Source organism: Ambystoma mexicanum, chromosome 4q (assembly GCF_040938575.1).
Source record: "Ambystoma mexicanum isolate Mex_15411 chromosome 4q, UKY_AmexF1_1, whole genome shotgun sequence".
Taxonomy (NCBI): Eukaryota; Metazoa; Chordata; class Amphibia; order Caudata; family Ambystomatidae; genus Ambystoma; species Ambystoma mexicanum.
In genome coordinates, this window is record NC_090928.1 from 904399442 (window position 1) to 904415212 (window position 15771).

Here is a 15771-nt window from a genome sequence, read left to right on the forward strand (position 1 = left end):
CGGACAGAACAGGACACAGATGTTAAAAGGCACCTGGGTTTTACTGTTAACAAAGCCCCAGCAATAACTAACGTAAAGCATTTCACTGTTAGTACCCGCATTCACATGCATAATTCTTTAGGCAATTGAAATCTTGATGTGGGCTTAGTACTTGCATGCCAGGGAAGTGATTGGAAGGGTAGAGAGGGGCAAGAGACCACATATTCACACAACAGCCCATAAGTGGGTGTTTTCAGACTTAAAGGAGAGAGTTAACTGCTTGTACAATTGAATCTGCACTAGAATAGTCTCATTAGAATGCATAAAGAAGTTAGATGCCCCACACAAATAAGTTTGCCCCTCACTCACCGCCCGTGAAGTTAGAACCTTTCCCAACATTTGAAGGGTTAGCACCCCCATACCCCCTGGAATGTAGGTTTCATTGCACCCCTGAACACAATCACACACACCATTCACCATACACACACTCGGAAACACTGAGCCACCCATACATTTAAGTGTGTACTCTTTCACCAAACAGGCACACCCAGGCAGCCGTCCATACATTTAAGTGTGCACCCTTTCAGCATACACTCACACAGGCAGCCACCTATACATTAAGTGTGCACCCTTTCACCATACAGGCACATGCAGGCAGCCACCCATACATTTAAGTGTGCACCCTTTCACCATACAGGCACATGCAGGCAGCCACCTATACCTTTAAGTGTGCACCATTTCACCATACAGGCACACACAGGCAGCCACCTATACATTTAAGTGTGCATACTTTCATTATACACTCTCACATGCACAAGTCATGGGGTTGAAGGGAGCCCTATAACTTCAAAAAGAAATGGTTTCTTTTTTAAGTCACTTTGACTTCATAAAGAAATTATTTCTGTTAAGGACCTAACCATAATGGAACTAATTTCTTTATGAAGGCAGAGTGACTTTAAAAATAAACCTTTTCTTTTTGAAGTCATAGAGCTCCCCAACCCCATGACATGGAGGCTTTCAGCCTAGAAGCTACCATGTCATGGCGTGGGGGAGCACTCAGGCTTCAAAATGAAATAATTTCTTTTTTTTTGTCACTCTGCCTTCATAAAGTAATACTTTCTGTTACTCTGTAACAGAAAGAATTACTTTATGAAGGCAGAGTGACAAAAAAAGATTTTTTAAATGTTTTATTTTGTTTTAGTCCAAGGGCCCCCCCCCCTCTCTGGACATGTGGTGGTGGGGCCCCTTGCACTGTGGGGGCTGCGGGGTCCCCAATTACACCAGTGCATACACACACAAAACCACCAGAAGTTCTAACCTGTATCACACACCCTTACACAGCAGACACTCAAACAGTAACCAAGCGAATAGAGGGGGACTGGATAATAAAACAGAGGTGAGCAAAGAATAGAACACGTGCTAGAAAAGGTGATAAAGGAGACTTAGAGACTAATACATAATTATTATAAACAATAACCTGTTTGAGGCTGATGCCAGAAGACATGAAATATGTTGAGGGCTGGGAGAGGCTGAGACAAACGTAGATGTTGTAATTAAATTATGATTTTCTTTAAGATGCATGGGAGCTTTTAGGCTCAGCTCTTGTCGTCAGAAAGGCTGAGCTAATCATACAGCTTTTCCAACAGAGACCACTGTATTGATTATACTGGGCCTGTTACAAATGTGTGAACTGTGGCTCTTGGAGGCGGGTACTTGCTGCAGAGTTGGTCTGACCCATAAGGTGAGCAACTGCCATGAAGGAATTAAAAGTTGGATTTCTAGATTGCTAAGAGAGACAAAAAAGTTAAATTCGAAAGATTTGGAAGACTAGATAGAAACCAGCGGAAGAAGACTGGATCTCTGATCTAAAGATTCTATCCAAATATGAGAAAACAATATATGAGAGAACTGATAGACAACACATCTATGTGGGTGTGTGGTCTTCTTTGAACAATCTTTGTGTATGAGAGCTTTTATCTTTTGATTTTGAAATTGATTTTTCAAAGTGTAGAGGAGGTGTGCCTTTGTTGTTTATTCTTGTTATGGTGGCCATCTGTTGTCATTTTGTATGTGTTTTGTTTGCGCTTGAGGCTTGAGTCAGCTTGAGAAGACCCTTGGAAGGATGATTACTGAAGATTTGCTTGCAAGCCGCATCTGAAAGGAGCTAGCTACAAAGGAAGGACAGGTAAGCAAATTTGGTGTTGTGATTACAGGACAAAGGGTGGCATGGCCCCTGGAACCTGCCAGATGAAGGAGATGGAAACGAACAAGAGCCCTAGTCTGATCTCTTGGGATGAAGAAAATCAGGTCCAAATGAATACTGTTTCAGTCAGATCCTTCTGGTCCTCTGGAGAGTTTTTCCATCAGAATTGGCGAAGGGACAGAGGATTCTGATTCAGAGCTTCATACCTTCCTCAAATAGCAGCAGTGCCTCCCAGGAGTGCAGCGAAAGAGTTCCAGCAGTCTACAATGTGAGTAAACGGTGTATTGAACATTCTACTAAAGTTAACTAACAAATTGAGAAATAAATAACTTAATGTATTTAAACTTTCATACAGTGCTAGCCCTACCCAGCGGGTCTTGGAATGCTTTACAAAGTTCAGAAGAGTCTTCAGGTCAGGATAGGATGATTAGGATAAGCAAAGGATAGCAATGGGGGTGGGGGAGTGCAGGGAAAGAGGTATGTTTTGATGCTTTTGCGTAAGGTCGGATGGAAGCTATGGCACGCATGTGGGATCAGAGCATCCCATGGCGTGGATGCTAATTGGGTGAAGGCTTGTGTTTGTGTGCAGGTTAGCTTGCAGAGTGGAATTTGTAGGAGATTTCAGTTTGCTCATCTGGTGTTTGTGTGGGTGATGGGTTTCTGTTTATTGTGAAGGTAGGATGGGGTATTGAGGTGGATCTCCTTACATACACTGCATTCTTCAGGTGTTTTGGTTGCCAGTGGAGCTGGGTTGATTTTTGAGTCTTTGGGTATGTTTAAAATGAGTGATGCTTCTGCATTTTGTAAAGTTTGCAGGGTGGGCCAGAATGTCTGTGGGAGTACTAGTGAAGATAGCCTTTTGGCATTCCATTTAGGATAGAACATGCACCTAGACAGTGGTATGGAAGATGTACAAGTGAGGTGTATATGGTTGGTTCTTTGATCAAAGTTGTGAGGTCTGGTTTTTACCTGGGGGGCAGCTGAGGAGGCATTCCATGGTAGATGGGTTGAGGTTTAGGAAGTATATCCAGGATGTGACGGTGAAACAACACTTTTCGAGATGGTGGCGTTGTAATGGGGAGAATATTTGAAAGTATCTTTGCATGTTGTCTGTGTAATGATGAAAGTTTATGTTCTGGCTGCAAAGAGGCTATCCTAGGGATTCGACAAATAGGTTGAAGAGAGGGAGGATCCTTTCACTTTCTGATATTTGACCAGGGTGGGGTTTGATTGGTAGGAGGAGATGGAGACATAGGGCCTCATCACGAGTTGGGTGGTAATGCCAGCGGTATTTCCGCCGGCGGTATTAGCCCTACCGCCAAACCCCCCTGTGCTATTAGCACCGGATCACGGATTTGGCGGTAATGGAATTCCCCATTCCCCACTGAGCCCATTCGGGAATGCCCCATTCCCCATTGGGCTCAATGGGGAATTTTCGTTCTCTTACCGGCAGCGGATTCCCCGCCGGCGGTCATAGCGCAAATTTTTGGCGGATTTGGGGAGAAATCCGCCGAAGCCCTGATTTGGCGGACCCTTAAATCCGGCGGTAATAGCGCGACCGCCGGACTTAAGGGTTACCGCCAAACTCGTGATTAGGCCCATAGTGTGTCCTGTCAGTTAGGAAGGAGATACGCCAGTCTAGAAAAGTGCCTGAGAGTTTCATCCTGTGATCGAGGACACAGTAATCAAAGAAATTGAAGAAAGTAATATGGCACAATCTAAGAGAATGAAAAGTCACATTAAAATCTAAAGTAATCTGAAGCAATCTAAAAACATGTAATGGGATAAAAGGGTTATATGGAATGCCAAGTATAAACATACCAACCTAAGTGCAACCTAATAAAAGTGAAACCTTAATTCCGGAAGTGTACCCCTGCATCCACATCACCTAGATTGGATGCTGAAAGCATACATGAAGATAGTTCACCTGTCACCAATTAAGGAATAATAGAGGCATTTAAAATATCTATTTAGTTACCAGAAATCGAAAGATATAGGCAAGAAAACAAGCATTCATATCGACTACCAATTCAGAAAGAATGATATGTCAAGTCATGTCAGAAGAAGATACTACAACTTCCAATATAAATCTAGAGGCAAGGGAGTAATGGGATGAAAGAGCCGAAGGAAATGGAAAATTGAACAATATTGCAACCAGATCACAATTCAACAACCAACAAATCACCCCAAGGAACTAATTAAAAGATGTAGTGCTTAACCTATCAAATAGGAAACTCGACCAATTTCAGATATGCGTTCTTAATGAGGAAATATCGTTTCCCCATCTGTGCCAATTTGCAATATTAACTTGTACATAGATACGTTTGTAAGACAACTGAAACCTAAACACATTTTCATAACAAAGAACTTTGTGTGGGAACTGACCACAGTGAGAGTAATATATCAGAAATGACAATTAAAGATATGTGAAATGCCGAATCTTGCTCTCTCTAGAGCCGAGGTCTGCAACCTGAGGCTCTCCAGATGTTTTGGACTACTAGTGCCATGATCCCTCACCATTGACCTTGCTGGGCAGGGATGATGGGAGTTGCAGCCCAAAATATCTGGAGAGCCAAAGGTTGCAGACCCCTGCAAGGAAGTGGATGAGTTAGAAAATATAACAATACTATTTGAATTAAGAATATGATAGGTCAGATAGCACAGTGAGCTAAGGGCTCGCCCCTGATATCTGTGTGCATCCTGATGTGGCAGGTTCGAATCCCGGCAGGGTCAACTCAGCCTTTCATCTTTCCGAGGTCGATAAAATGAGTACCCACTCTGTGGAGTAATAATGTCTTCTGTTATTTGAGCTCTCTGAGACCTATGGGTGTGTAGGCTATATATGAAATAAACTATTATTATTGTTGCATCCTCTACTACTCTAATATAAAAAATCTAGAGTCAAACGTCAAGGTATAGAAGGCAATTCTATTGAAACATTCCTTGAGGCAGCAAGTAATGAATTTGAAATACTGCAAGATACAAACCATTAAAAGGCTATCTTTAGCCACAACCTAATGAAGCTTGAAAGAGAAGCCTTGGTCGAATTACCCTAAAATCCTAATATTAAAATTAACATTAGAAATGTGGATCAATATGGCAATATTGCACTTCCTAACATGACAGACTATTTTGGAGAGCCAAGGCACACCTTAGTACGCAGTATGCTATCAGAGACTACCATTGGATTCCACACCTATTGTTATCAGACTAGCATACACACGTATTGAGAAATGGGATGATTTGGGACTATAATCTAAGAATGACAAATATTTGTTAGCTGTGAAAATTCCTAGGATTCCCACTCCTTATTGTTTTACATAAAATTCATAAAACTATTTAGAGTGGGTCAAGGAACCCATGTCGAAATAGATTCATAGAGTACTGAGAAACTGTGCTACTAGCACAGAAACATATGCCAGATGCTCTGTGTAGATCCTGAATGTAATTAATGACACAAAATAAAAGAATGGGTGTTGGCTTATGAATTGTGAGGCCAAAGCTCATATTCATGTTATAGTATATAAAAGAAACAAAGAGGATAAAGGGAACCACACTCTCCGCGGGCCAGATGGAGAGTCCATATGAGTGGAAGCAGCACAGCTCACAGCAAAGTATTGGTCAAAAATGTTATGTTAAATACAGAAAAAACCAGATAAAAAACCCGGCCGGAAAGGCAGCAGCAACAACAGAGGCAGGAAGCCCGTAAGCACGACAAGTATATGTTAATACTCATGCTGGTTAGTAGTAAACATTTTTCTAAGCACAATACTACTAAACAACAAGGGGAGTCACTATGGGAGTCATATATGTGCATTCCCTTGTAACATGACATAACATAACATAACATAACATAACATAACATAACATAACATAACATGTGTATTTGTAGAGTGTACGTTTAACCCCAGAAGGGTACTTTGGCACTATTGACAGATAACAGACTTTATTGTTCCCCAACTTAATGGTACCTCTTCGTGGAAGAATCTGGAATTACTATGCACTATCACCCCTTTCCTCCCCCCTCTCCATCCCAACCTCTGCTTCCCTTTCCACCTCCCAAAATAGAGACCAAGACCCCACGACGCTACCTGCTCACATCCCGCTCCATCTTCCACTGCCATACTCCCTAACCCCACAAAGCCCCTCTTCTCAAACACACCAAGAATACACCCAGCATCCCTCACCACTCCCCTCCCAGAGACAGAGACAGTGGACCCTCCCATGGTATCCCCTCACCAGCCAACATCCACTGCACTCCTCCTCACCCTGCCTCCTAAACCCTCCTCCACCTCTCACCACCTACAGCCATGGGGCCCCAAAGGGATCTCAGCTCCAGCTCCCTCACACAACCCACCTCAGGACCCCCTTCATATGGACAGCCACCACCATCCACCTAGCCCCACTTGTATCCCCCTCCCCTCACAAAACACACTCATTCTAGCATCGGACTATCATGCATCCTTATTTACTCCAGATCCGTTGTTAAAAATCCCCACAACCCCACAACATATATGACTTAATATCCTCTAAAAGCCCTGACATCCTTTTCATCACAGAAACCTGGTTCTCCCAGGACTACCGACCCCTTGCACACAAGGGCTTTCCCCCAGGCTACACCCTGGGGGCACAACAGAACCAGCAGAGTAGGCAGAATTACCATCCTCTACAAATCCCACCTCACCATTTCACATTCTGAGGAATAAGCCTGCAGCGCAGACTGTGAATCTCTCGTAGTGACATTTCTCCTCACCCTCTCTCTTACTCAGAGCTTCTTACTCATATACAGACCACCAGGCGCAAATAGACATTTTGCTGAAACCCTCAGCGACGCCATAGCAGCCATATTGGTTACTCACGCCTCCCTCCCAATGATAGTGGAACTCAATATTTGTTTTAATGTCCCTCATAACCCCATGCAACAACCAATATTGGACAACCTGGATGCCCTCTACCTTACTCAACTAGTACCATGCCCCACTCACTCCCCAGGCCACACTCTGGATGCAATCTTCAGCTCCTCCAAAGTGATCTCCAATCTCCCTCCGACATCTAATCTGGATGGCCCATGCTGCCATCTTCTTCACGCTGTCGACAGCAGACACCCCTTCTTCAAGGACTAGCCCAGGACTGACCACCTGCTTCCCAACATGGAACAAGATCAAAATAATGCCAGACTTGGGTGACTCCCTGATTGTCTCTCTACCCTCCCTCTCAGCCCAGGCGGGTCAGCTCTCCATCAGCCATTTCGACCAATGTCTCTCCAATGCCCTCAGACCTCTCACCCCTAACAAATCCTCTTCCAACAGACCAGGTCCCTCCCCTAGATGCTTCACCGCAACCACATCCTGGAATGCAGATGGCGGAATGACCCGTCACCTCAGACTAGGACTGCTTACGCCCAACAAATCAAAGCCTACAGGGCAGAAATTCAGAAGGCCAAACAATCCTTCTACTGGAACACAATCTCAAATACCCCTAACACCAGCAGTGAATGCCATAAATCATCTCAGAATCCAAGGCCCCACTTTGACATCCTCTGCCTTAACCCACACCCAAGCACTCTGTGATGCCCTCTCTGACCACTTCCACAACAGAGCAGTAGATAGAAAGTGCGCAATCGGCTCTAAATTAGAAACGCTCCCACCCCACACACTGGAAGGCATGACCGGGCTCCTAGACCCACCCCCACCCGCCCGCTTTTTTCTACCTTTGTCCCATTTCCCAACCTGAATTCCTTAAGCTACTAGCCAGCAGCCGCCCCAGGATCCCCAGGAGAGCCATGCCTTGCTTCGCTGCTAAACTATATCCTTTCCTCAACCTGTGATGGCAGCCTTGCAAGATCCATCATTAACACATCTCCCACCTCAGGCACATTCCCAGCAGCTTTCAAGACCACCCACATAAAACCCTGCTCAAAAAACCCTTAATTGACCCCCTTCTACCAGCCAAATACAGACCTATCTCTAACATCTGCTTCATAGCCAAACTAATTGACCAAACTGCTTACTCCCAGCTATGCCTCTTCACTGAATGCAACCTCCTCCTGGCCTTGCCAAGTCCAGCTTCAGACCCCTACGAGGTACTGAATCCTCTGTAGTATCTATCTGGGATAATCTCAAAAGAACCTCAGACTTGGCAGGTTGTGCCGCACTTATCCTTCTCAACTGCCTTTGACACCATTGACCACTACAATCTCAGAAAGACTACACTCACCCAGCATCAGTGATGCAGCTTTGAAGTGGATATCCTCCTTCCTCGCCAACAGATCGCCAATCACATACATGCCTCCCTTCTCCTCTACTACGTGCCCTGCCACCAAAGGAGCACCACAGGGCGCCCCTCTGTCGCCCCTGGTTTTCAACCTATACCTAAGCCCCCTCCCCGCTCTAATCTGCTCACATGGCCTGTCTTGCTACAACTTCGCAGATGACACCCAAATCATCTTCAAGATCCCAAAGGACAATTCCAACCCCTCCCCTGACCTCACCTCATGCCTCATAGAAATTGACCACTGGATGATGGCTAAACCACCTCCTTCTCAATCCAGCAAAATCTTAAATCATGATCTGTGGGAAGACTGCCCTCTTCCCCCAACCCACCCCCATGGCCAACCTCCCTAGGCCCTCCTCCCACCTCCAACACAGTAAAGAACATTAGATAGACCATGGACGCAGATCTGACACTATCACATCACATAAACTCTGCAACAAGATCATGCTATCTACACCTATGCATTTTCCAATGCATCTTCCCATACCACACCTACCCTTACAGAGTTGCCACAATCACGGCCATTGGCCTCTCTCGCCTAGATTATGCCAACTCATATACCAGGGAGCCCTGAATCTCAACTCAGAAATCTTCAAAAAAGTTCAAATCACTATAGCCATTCTCCTCCTGGCCCAAGACCATTGGGAGCAAATTACACCCGTCCTCCGTGTCCTGCACTTGTTCTCTGTTGGGCTATGGTCCACCTTCAATGCTATGTGCATCACCCACCATGCACTGCACAACACAGGCCCTCAATTCCTACAACACAAGCTCACTCCCTACAAATCCAACAGAAACGTAAGATGATGAACAACGTTCCTCTTGGTCATCCATTCTGCTAAATCGACCAGAATAGGGGGATGCACCTTCTCTGTCCTAGCACCCATAATGTGGAACTCTATCCCCCTTAGAATCCTATGCATAGGGGATCATCTTGCTGTCCGAAAGGCTCTCAAGACTTGGCTCTTTCCAATTGTGTCTTGATTTACCAAACCCACCTCTCGGGATGTTTGCATCTGAGTAAGGTAGGCAGGGCTATTGACGAGTCACATGAGGAGACTCCAAGAATGGGCTGAGCTCACACAGAGAGGACTCTCATAGACCGGCACGACAGGACTGGGACTCCATCAATGAAACAAGCAATCAGCCATGATGCAAGGGTATGTATTTCACTCCATCTCGATGGAAGATAGCTGCATCCCTCCAAAGGCACGGACACCCCCTGCAGAAATCTGCAATGACCCGCTACTCAATCTCACATCACACATCACCTCTGCCACTAGAATGCAGCTAAATCCCACAGTAAAAATTTGGTCTTGCTAGACACATAATCAGTCTCCCTGACTTGCATACTTTCCCTATAGCCTTCACAGCACCCAACCGCAAGACAGCTTTACTTGGGTCGCTAACAGGGACTTAGCCAACACTGCCTACCTTCGAACTGGCTAAAATGCACACATGCATTCTAAACAGCTCGGACCAATCTCTCATACCTCAGACCTTGGTGCTCCAAGGGTGTTTATCAAATAGAGCATTGAGGCCATACCAATGGCAATAGGAGATATACACATCACATATTGCATTACATTACATTACACCTGCCACAACTACCAAATTGGAGGTACATTTACCCATCTAGGAATGATCCATAGATGACATTTCTGTGATACTGACAGGTAGTGAGGAACAGATAGATGAGTATATAGGGATACTGAATACGAATATGTTTGAAACTGAGCTAAAATGTACATGTAGTTAAGAAGGTGTTTCATTAAATGGACCAATTGAAGTGAACTCAATTACGCATTCCCTAGTGGGCACAGACATAGCACTATTAAAACATTTTCTGTGGGAGAAATGACAAGAGCAAAAAGGAATTGTAGCGTGATGGGAGCTGAGGGTGAAAGGATCAAAACTAGATTTATACAACCAGGGTACAAGAAAGCTAATATCAATCATGCAATTAACTGATAAAGAAACCTGGAGGGAACTCTTAGATTTATCAATAAAAAGGAACTCTTACATTTACCAATAAAAAGAGGAGCATATTCTGACATAGAAAAACGGATACATAAAATTGTAGCATGGTTAAGCACACAGAATTCCGATGAGAAAAGTAAAAGTAAGAGTACAGGGGACTCAATTCCCCACAGGGAAGGCTTTGGCTATGTTTAGGGTACATGGGAGAAATGTGTGGCTCTGCTATCAGAAGTCACTACATGAACTGCCAAACATTTAGGTGTCCACAACTTATGGACACTCCCGTCCCATGTTTCATCATTAGTTTACTTAATGTACTCATATGTACATTAAGTAAACAAATGCTGAAACACACTAAGTGAGACTGTGGAAATTACATTTGTGTAAAAATATCTTGGCCATGAATAAGCTTAACACACATAAGTAAGACTGAAATATTGACTGAAATTGATTTCAGTATATAGGTGTGTGCATGGGACGGGAGTGTCCATAAGTTGTGGACACCTATTTGTTTCGCATAGGAAAACCGATAGTAAGGTTCAAGACCCAGTATTTTGTTCAGGGTCACTTAGTATACAAAGCGTTGCTTAAATACTGGAGCATGTTGTTATTAGATAAGGATCTTCACATATACCTGGATGAAATTCCAAGCCTTTCTATGTATACGGCCAGACTGTAAAATGTATTGCCAACCCAAGTTAAATGCCAACAGAAGGGCCATTCTTAGAGGTAAATGGCTAACTGTAAAAACCAAGGGATTTTTCAAATGTGGTATATGCCAAATGTGTGTCCATTCAATGCGCAAAACAGAGGAATTTGTGACGTTCATACAATGCCAAAATAATATCAATGAACTATCAATTATAAAATGCCTTTGTTCTATATCTCTTACTGTGTGTGTGCGTAGGAAATTGACTTTGGAAGCACTATGCACAAACTACGGCACATGATTAGGCAACATCTGTACACAAGTTGCACAATACCCACCTGCGGCACACTGGTGCAAAAAACATCAAATTAATGGTCTGGGAAATATTCAGTTCTTAGGCTTCAAATTAAATGGACAGACCAACAGAGAAGGTGAGATAGATCAAAGTTTGAGATGGGAAAAGAGAAATCCATCTTTGCACTGAGAGCAATCATGCGAGGTCCTAATACAGATAATGAACTGCATCTTTTTCAGACTTAAATTAAGCAAAACTGTATCCTTATTTGATGTAATTTAAAGTGTTGAAGCTATAATAGTAATGTATGTAAATATGTCATATGTAAATCACTTTAGATCAAAGCGCTACATAAAAACAAATTATTATTATTATTATTATTATTATTATTATTATTATTATTATTATTATTATTACATATTTTCACATACTCTTGAGAAAAACATTTTACTATTGAAGAATATAGTGGGAGCACACCTAGTTCACTTTTATGATCTACTTTAAGTATCACATTTACAAAGAAAGGATAAAAGGAAGAACAAGTTGGGAGTATACCTGTTTGGTAGCACCCACCACAAAGGTATGCAACACTGCTGAACAGGAATCCCATAATTCTATTTAACTACATCTGAAATTAATGTACTAGTCATTATTGTCCTTATTAAATTTGCTTCAGTTTATTGATTAACCATAGCTAACAAGCACCATTCCCCTTTTTTGTAAATCAGACATAGATGCTTAACACCACCAACATATATTTTATTTACAATATTTCTATTTGAAATATGACATAACATATAAGAGTTGGATAATTCAAGACAAGAGAACGCCAAATCTATAGATTTGAGCAACTAATACATCTTAATGGTAACAAAAAATGAACAGCAGTAGATATAACAATCACATGGTTAATGCTAGAAGGTGGATTGGATCAGTTGCTTTATGTTGGCCATCACATGTTAGTCCCTTTTCTCCTTTTAGTGATAAGTGTGCTTGCTGGAGGTAGACTAGATCTAGACATTTTAAGACGGCCTATGCCTATTCAGGTCTTTTTCTCTCTTCACTGATTTGCGTATAAATAAGGTAGCTAAGATGTCCAACACTTTATAGTCCTTTTTCTATCAGTAGTGTGCTGGAGGGAGTCTAGAATTAGCTATTTTAAGATGGCTGATGCTACTCTAGTCACATTTCTACATTTACTGATTGGAGTGTGAATAAGGGAACTCAGATGTCCCTTGGAAATTAAACACCATGTGGCTTTCAGGTGGTTTGGTCCTCACTGGCACCAGTCTTCAATGAGTCCATATTTGGACTTTTATAACTTAGTATGCTGTTAAAGATAAGAGTGTAACCATATTTTTTTTGGGCAGGAGCATAGAAAGTCCCATTTTTTATTTTTATTATTTTGGTATCTCAAGTTGTTAGGCCGTCATTTATTTAATTCTCTTTGCTTATATCAGGCAGGCTACCATCTGTAGAGTGAGATAAACAAATAGTAAACAATAGCTCTGGCAGTAACTACAGACCATGTATATAGCAACTTAAAAAATTACAAACAGATATTGTACATTTTGAAAATATAGTACCAATTATTCAATTTAGATTCAAATCTAACCTAGGAGGTAAGCAAATGAATCACACCTTTCTATATATCAATATATTAAAGAATTACATTAGCTCCCTTCGTTTTAGGCATACAATAAGGGAGATCATAGTTTAATACATTACTTTTAAGTAATACCCAGACATTTGCAGAATAAACATGAGCGCTTAAAATTAATTACTAGACTTAGAGGATATCACAGTCAGGACCTACCAGGACAAGCTAACTGTATGCCAAGTCAGAAGGTAGGACTGCGAACATTTGAATGCATATTTTGTAGACTGATTGTGTGTTGGCAAAACACGACTATGCACCAATATAGCAGACCTATATTAGATGTCTTAGTATTTACATCTCACTCCTTAAAATTCAATAGTGCAACAAAAACAGGAAAGTAAGAGAGGGAAAAAAACATCTGCTTCTTTGTCACCAGTGTGAATGTACACAAACCAGCGAAAATTGGATTTAACACATAAACTTCAAACATAAAAAAAAAATTGCATTTAAACTGGCATATGACCACATTCATATGTCTCATAATAGTCCAAGATGTTTCTGTCTTCAGACTGCTAATGCGGCCATTCTTCAGGGAACCTGATTTTGTTTAACTTCTCTAATGTTAAATGACTATATTGGATTTAGTGCTGACCTTTGAATCTAGAGGTATGTGGTGTGGTATTCACTGAAGGTTTAATCATTAAAAAATGTAACAAGGTCAGCCACGTTGTCATTACCTATCTTTTTGGTTGATTCATTTTTGACATGATTTCCAGAAAACTTGATTTTTTGTGTATAAACCTTCAACAGTAATAGGTTATAATAAGATAGCCTGAATAAGAGCTAGCACATGAAACAGGTGTTGGTGAATTTAGGCAATTTAAAACATTAAATATTCTGTTTATGCCAATTCAACAATGAATAAATATGATCCGATCATAGTCGGAACACAAATTGATACTGTGGGATATTTCAACCCATGCCAATGCACCCATATACACCCCTTTGCCAATGGGGAAATAAAACTGCCAAAAATGGAGGTGCTAACCACTGTGCACGCAAAATCTGCAAAAACACAAAGGCAAAGTTGATTGTCAAAACAGAACTCCCTGCAGGAGAAGGCCAGTGAGTGCTGTTACCAGTTACACAAATCAATGCCACAAAAGTGGGCTAAAAATCTGAAAATGCCCTCAAATACAGCTTCCCAATCAATGGCAACTATCAAAGTGCTGTTTTGGCGCTAAATTCCGTAATTTTCCCAGTGAATTATTGACGAAATGAAAAGTGCTGAAATCATAGATTCTCCAGTACAGTCAGAGGAATTCAGGCCTCACTGACTGAGAGCTGCATCATAAAATTACCTGTCAAAACCAGTTTAAAAATGTCTCTGTTTCCTGATTAAAAATGCAAAATCCGCCTATTTAAAGCATGTTTGTGAAGGGCTAATTCTTTTAAAATGTCCAAATCCCTTATAAACTGTGCTTGTATTCTATATGTGAAATTAAAAGACTTTCATTCAAAGGAACCCAGTCTGGAGCTAATCAACTATTTAATTCTGATCTGACAGTCCAGCCTGGGAAAGAGTCACATTTCAGCTTAATGCTCAATTGCTACAGGAAGGCTAATGGCTGCTTAATGGTTTCCGCATAATGAAAACAAAGAGAGTCTCAGACACTCTTCTCTGGCTGAGCCCAGAACAATGGCAAGTTGCCCAACTGATCTCTACAGGGGAGCTTCCCTCTCCACGAAGGGGAGGGACAGGATGCTTCCCTCTACACCCCACCCTGATCAAAGGACTGGACAGCTGCTGCCTGGGAAGGGGAGATTACAAAGGAGAACGTTGAGGTTAAATCCTTATGTGTGATTAAAGTTTAAAACTCTTTAGCTGTGCAACCGAAACAAGGATACATCTGGAAATTGGTAGACATTAACCCAATTTCAGGCTCTTGATTTGAAGACATTGATGAAACCTGTACCATTTAAGGAACCAAAGTTATGAACAAATTCTTATTGTAGCAGAATGATTAATGTTGCAAACTTATGATTGTATGTACATGATCCAGTGATAAGCGCCTAGAGATGCACCAAATTAGAAATCATTAATCCAAACTGTTAATGTTAAAATTTATAAAAATCCATAGAATGAGAAAGACAGCTTGCACAGAGATGGGAATTGAACGCCAGGATAAACCATAAAACATGTAATGCATGTGTCTGATTTTAGTGGAGGGCATAATTGTAAAAATATGTATTTATGGGAAAGCTAAATTGTAGTCAAAATCAATGTGGGAGTTCCTAAATTGCATCATAAAGATGACAGCTCTGTTCAGACTGCCAACCAAAACAAAGCATGTGCCTACAGCCACTCACAGCCATGGGGGTGTGTTTTGAAATCCCGCCGAAACCATAAACTTAGACAATGAGATTTGATAGTATAAATATAGGAACTTCACAACACATAACACACACTGCTTCCAGAACCCATCCAGATTTCAGCACAGCACCTTGTTCCAGAACTCTTCATCTTGTTGCAGAATCCAGACCCAATTTCAAAACATCCAAACCTTGAAAGAATAATTCTGATTCAGTTTGGCTTGCTACCATTAAGGCTTGCACGCTGAAACTTGCATCCTGTAACCTGCTGTGTCCAGCTACCAGAAGGGCCCATCCCAATCCAGCCTGAGGCGCAGTCCAAAATTGACCAGAACCGCACCACGGATCCAATCCCTCCAGAGGTGCCCTGCTGCCGGTAGACCTGATCCAATCCAATGACCAGAGCTGACGGTCCAATT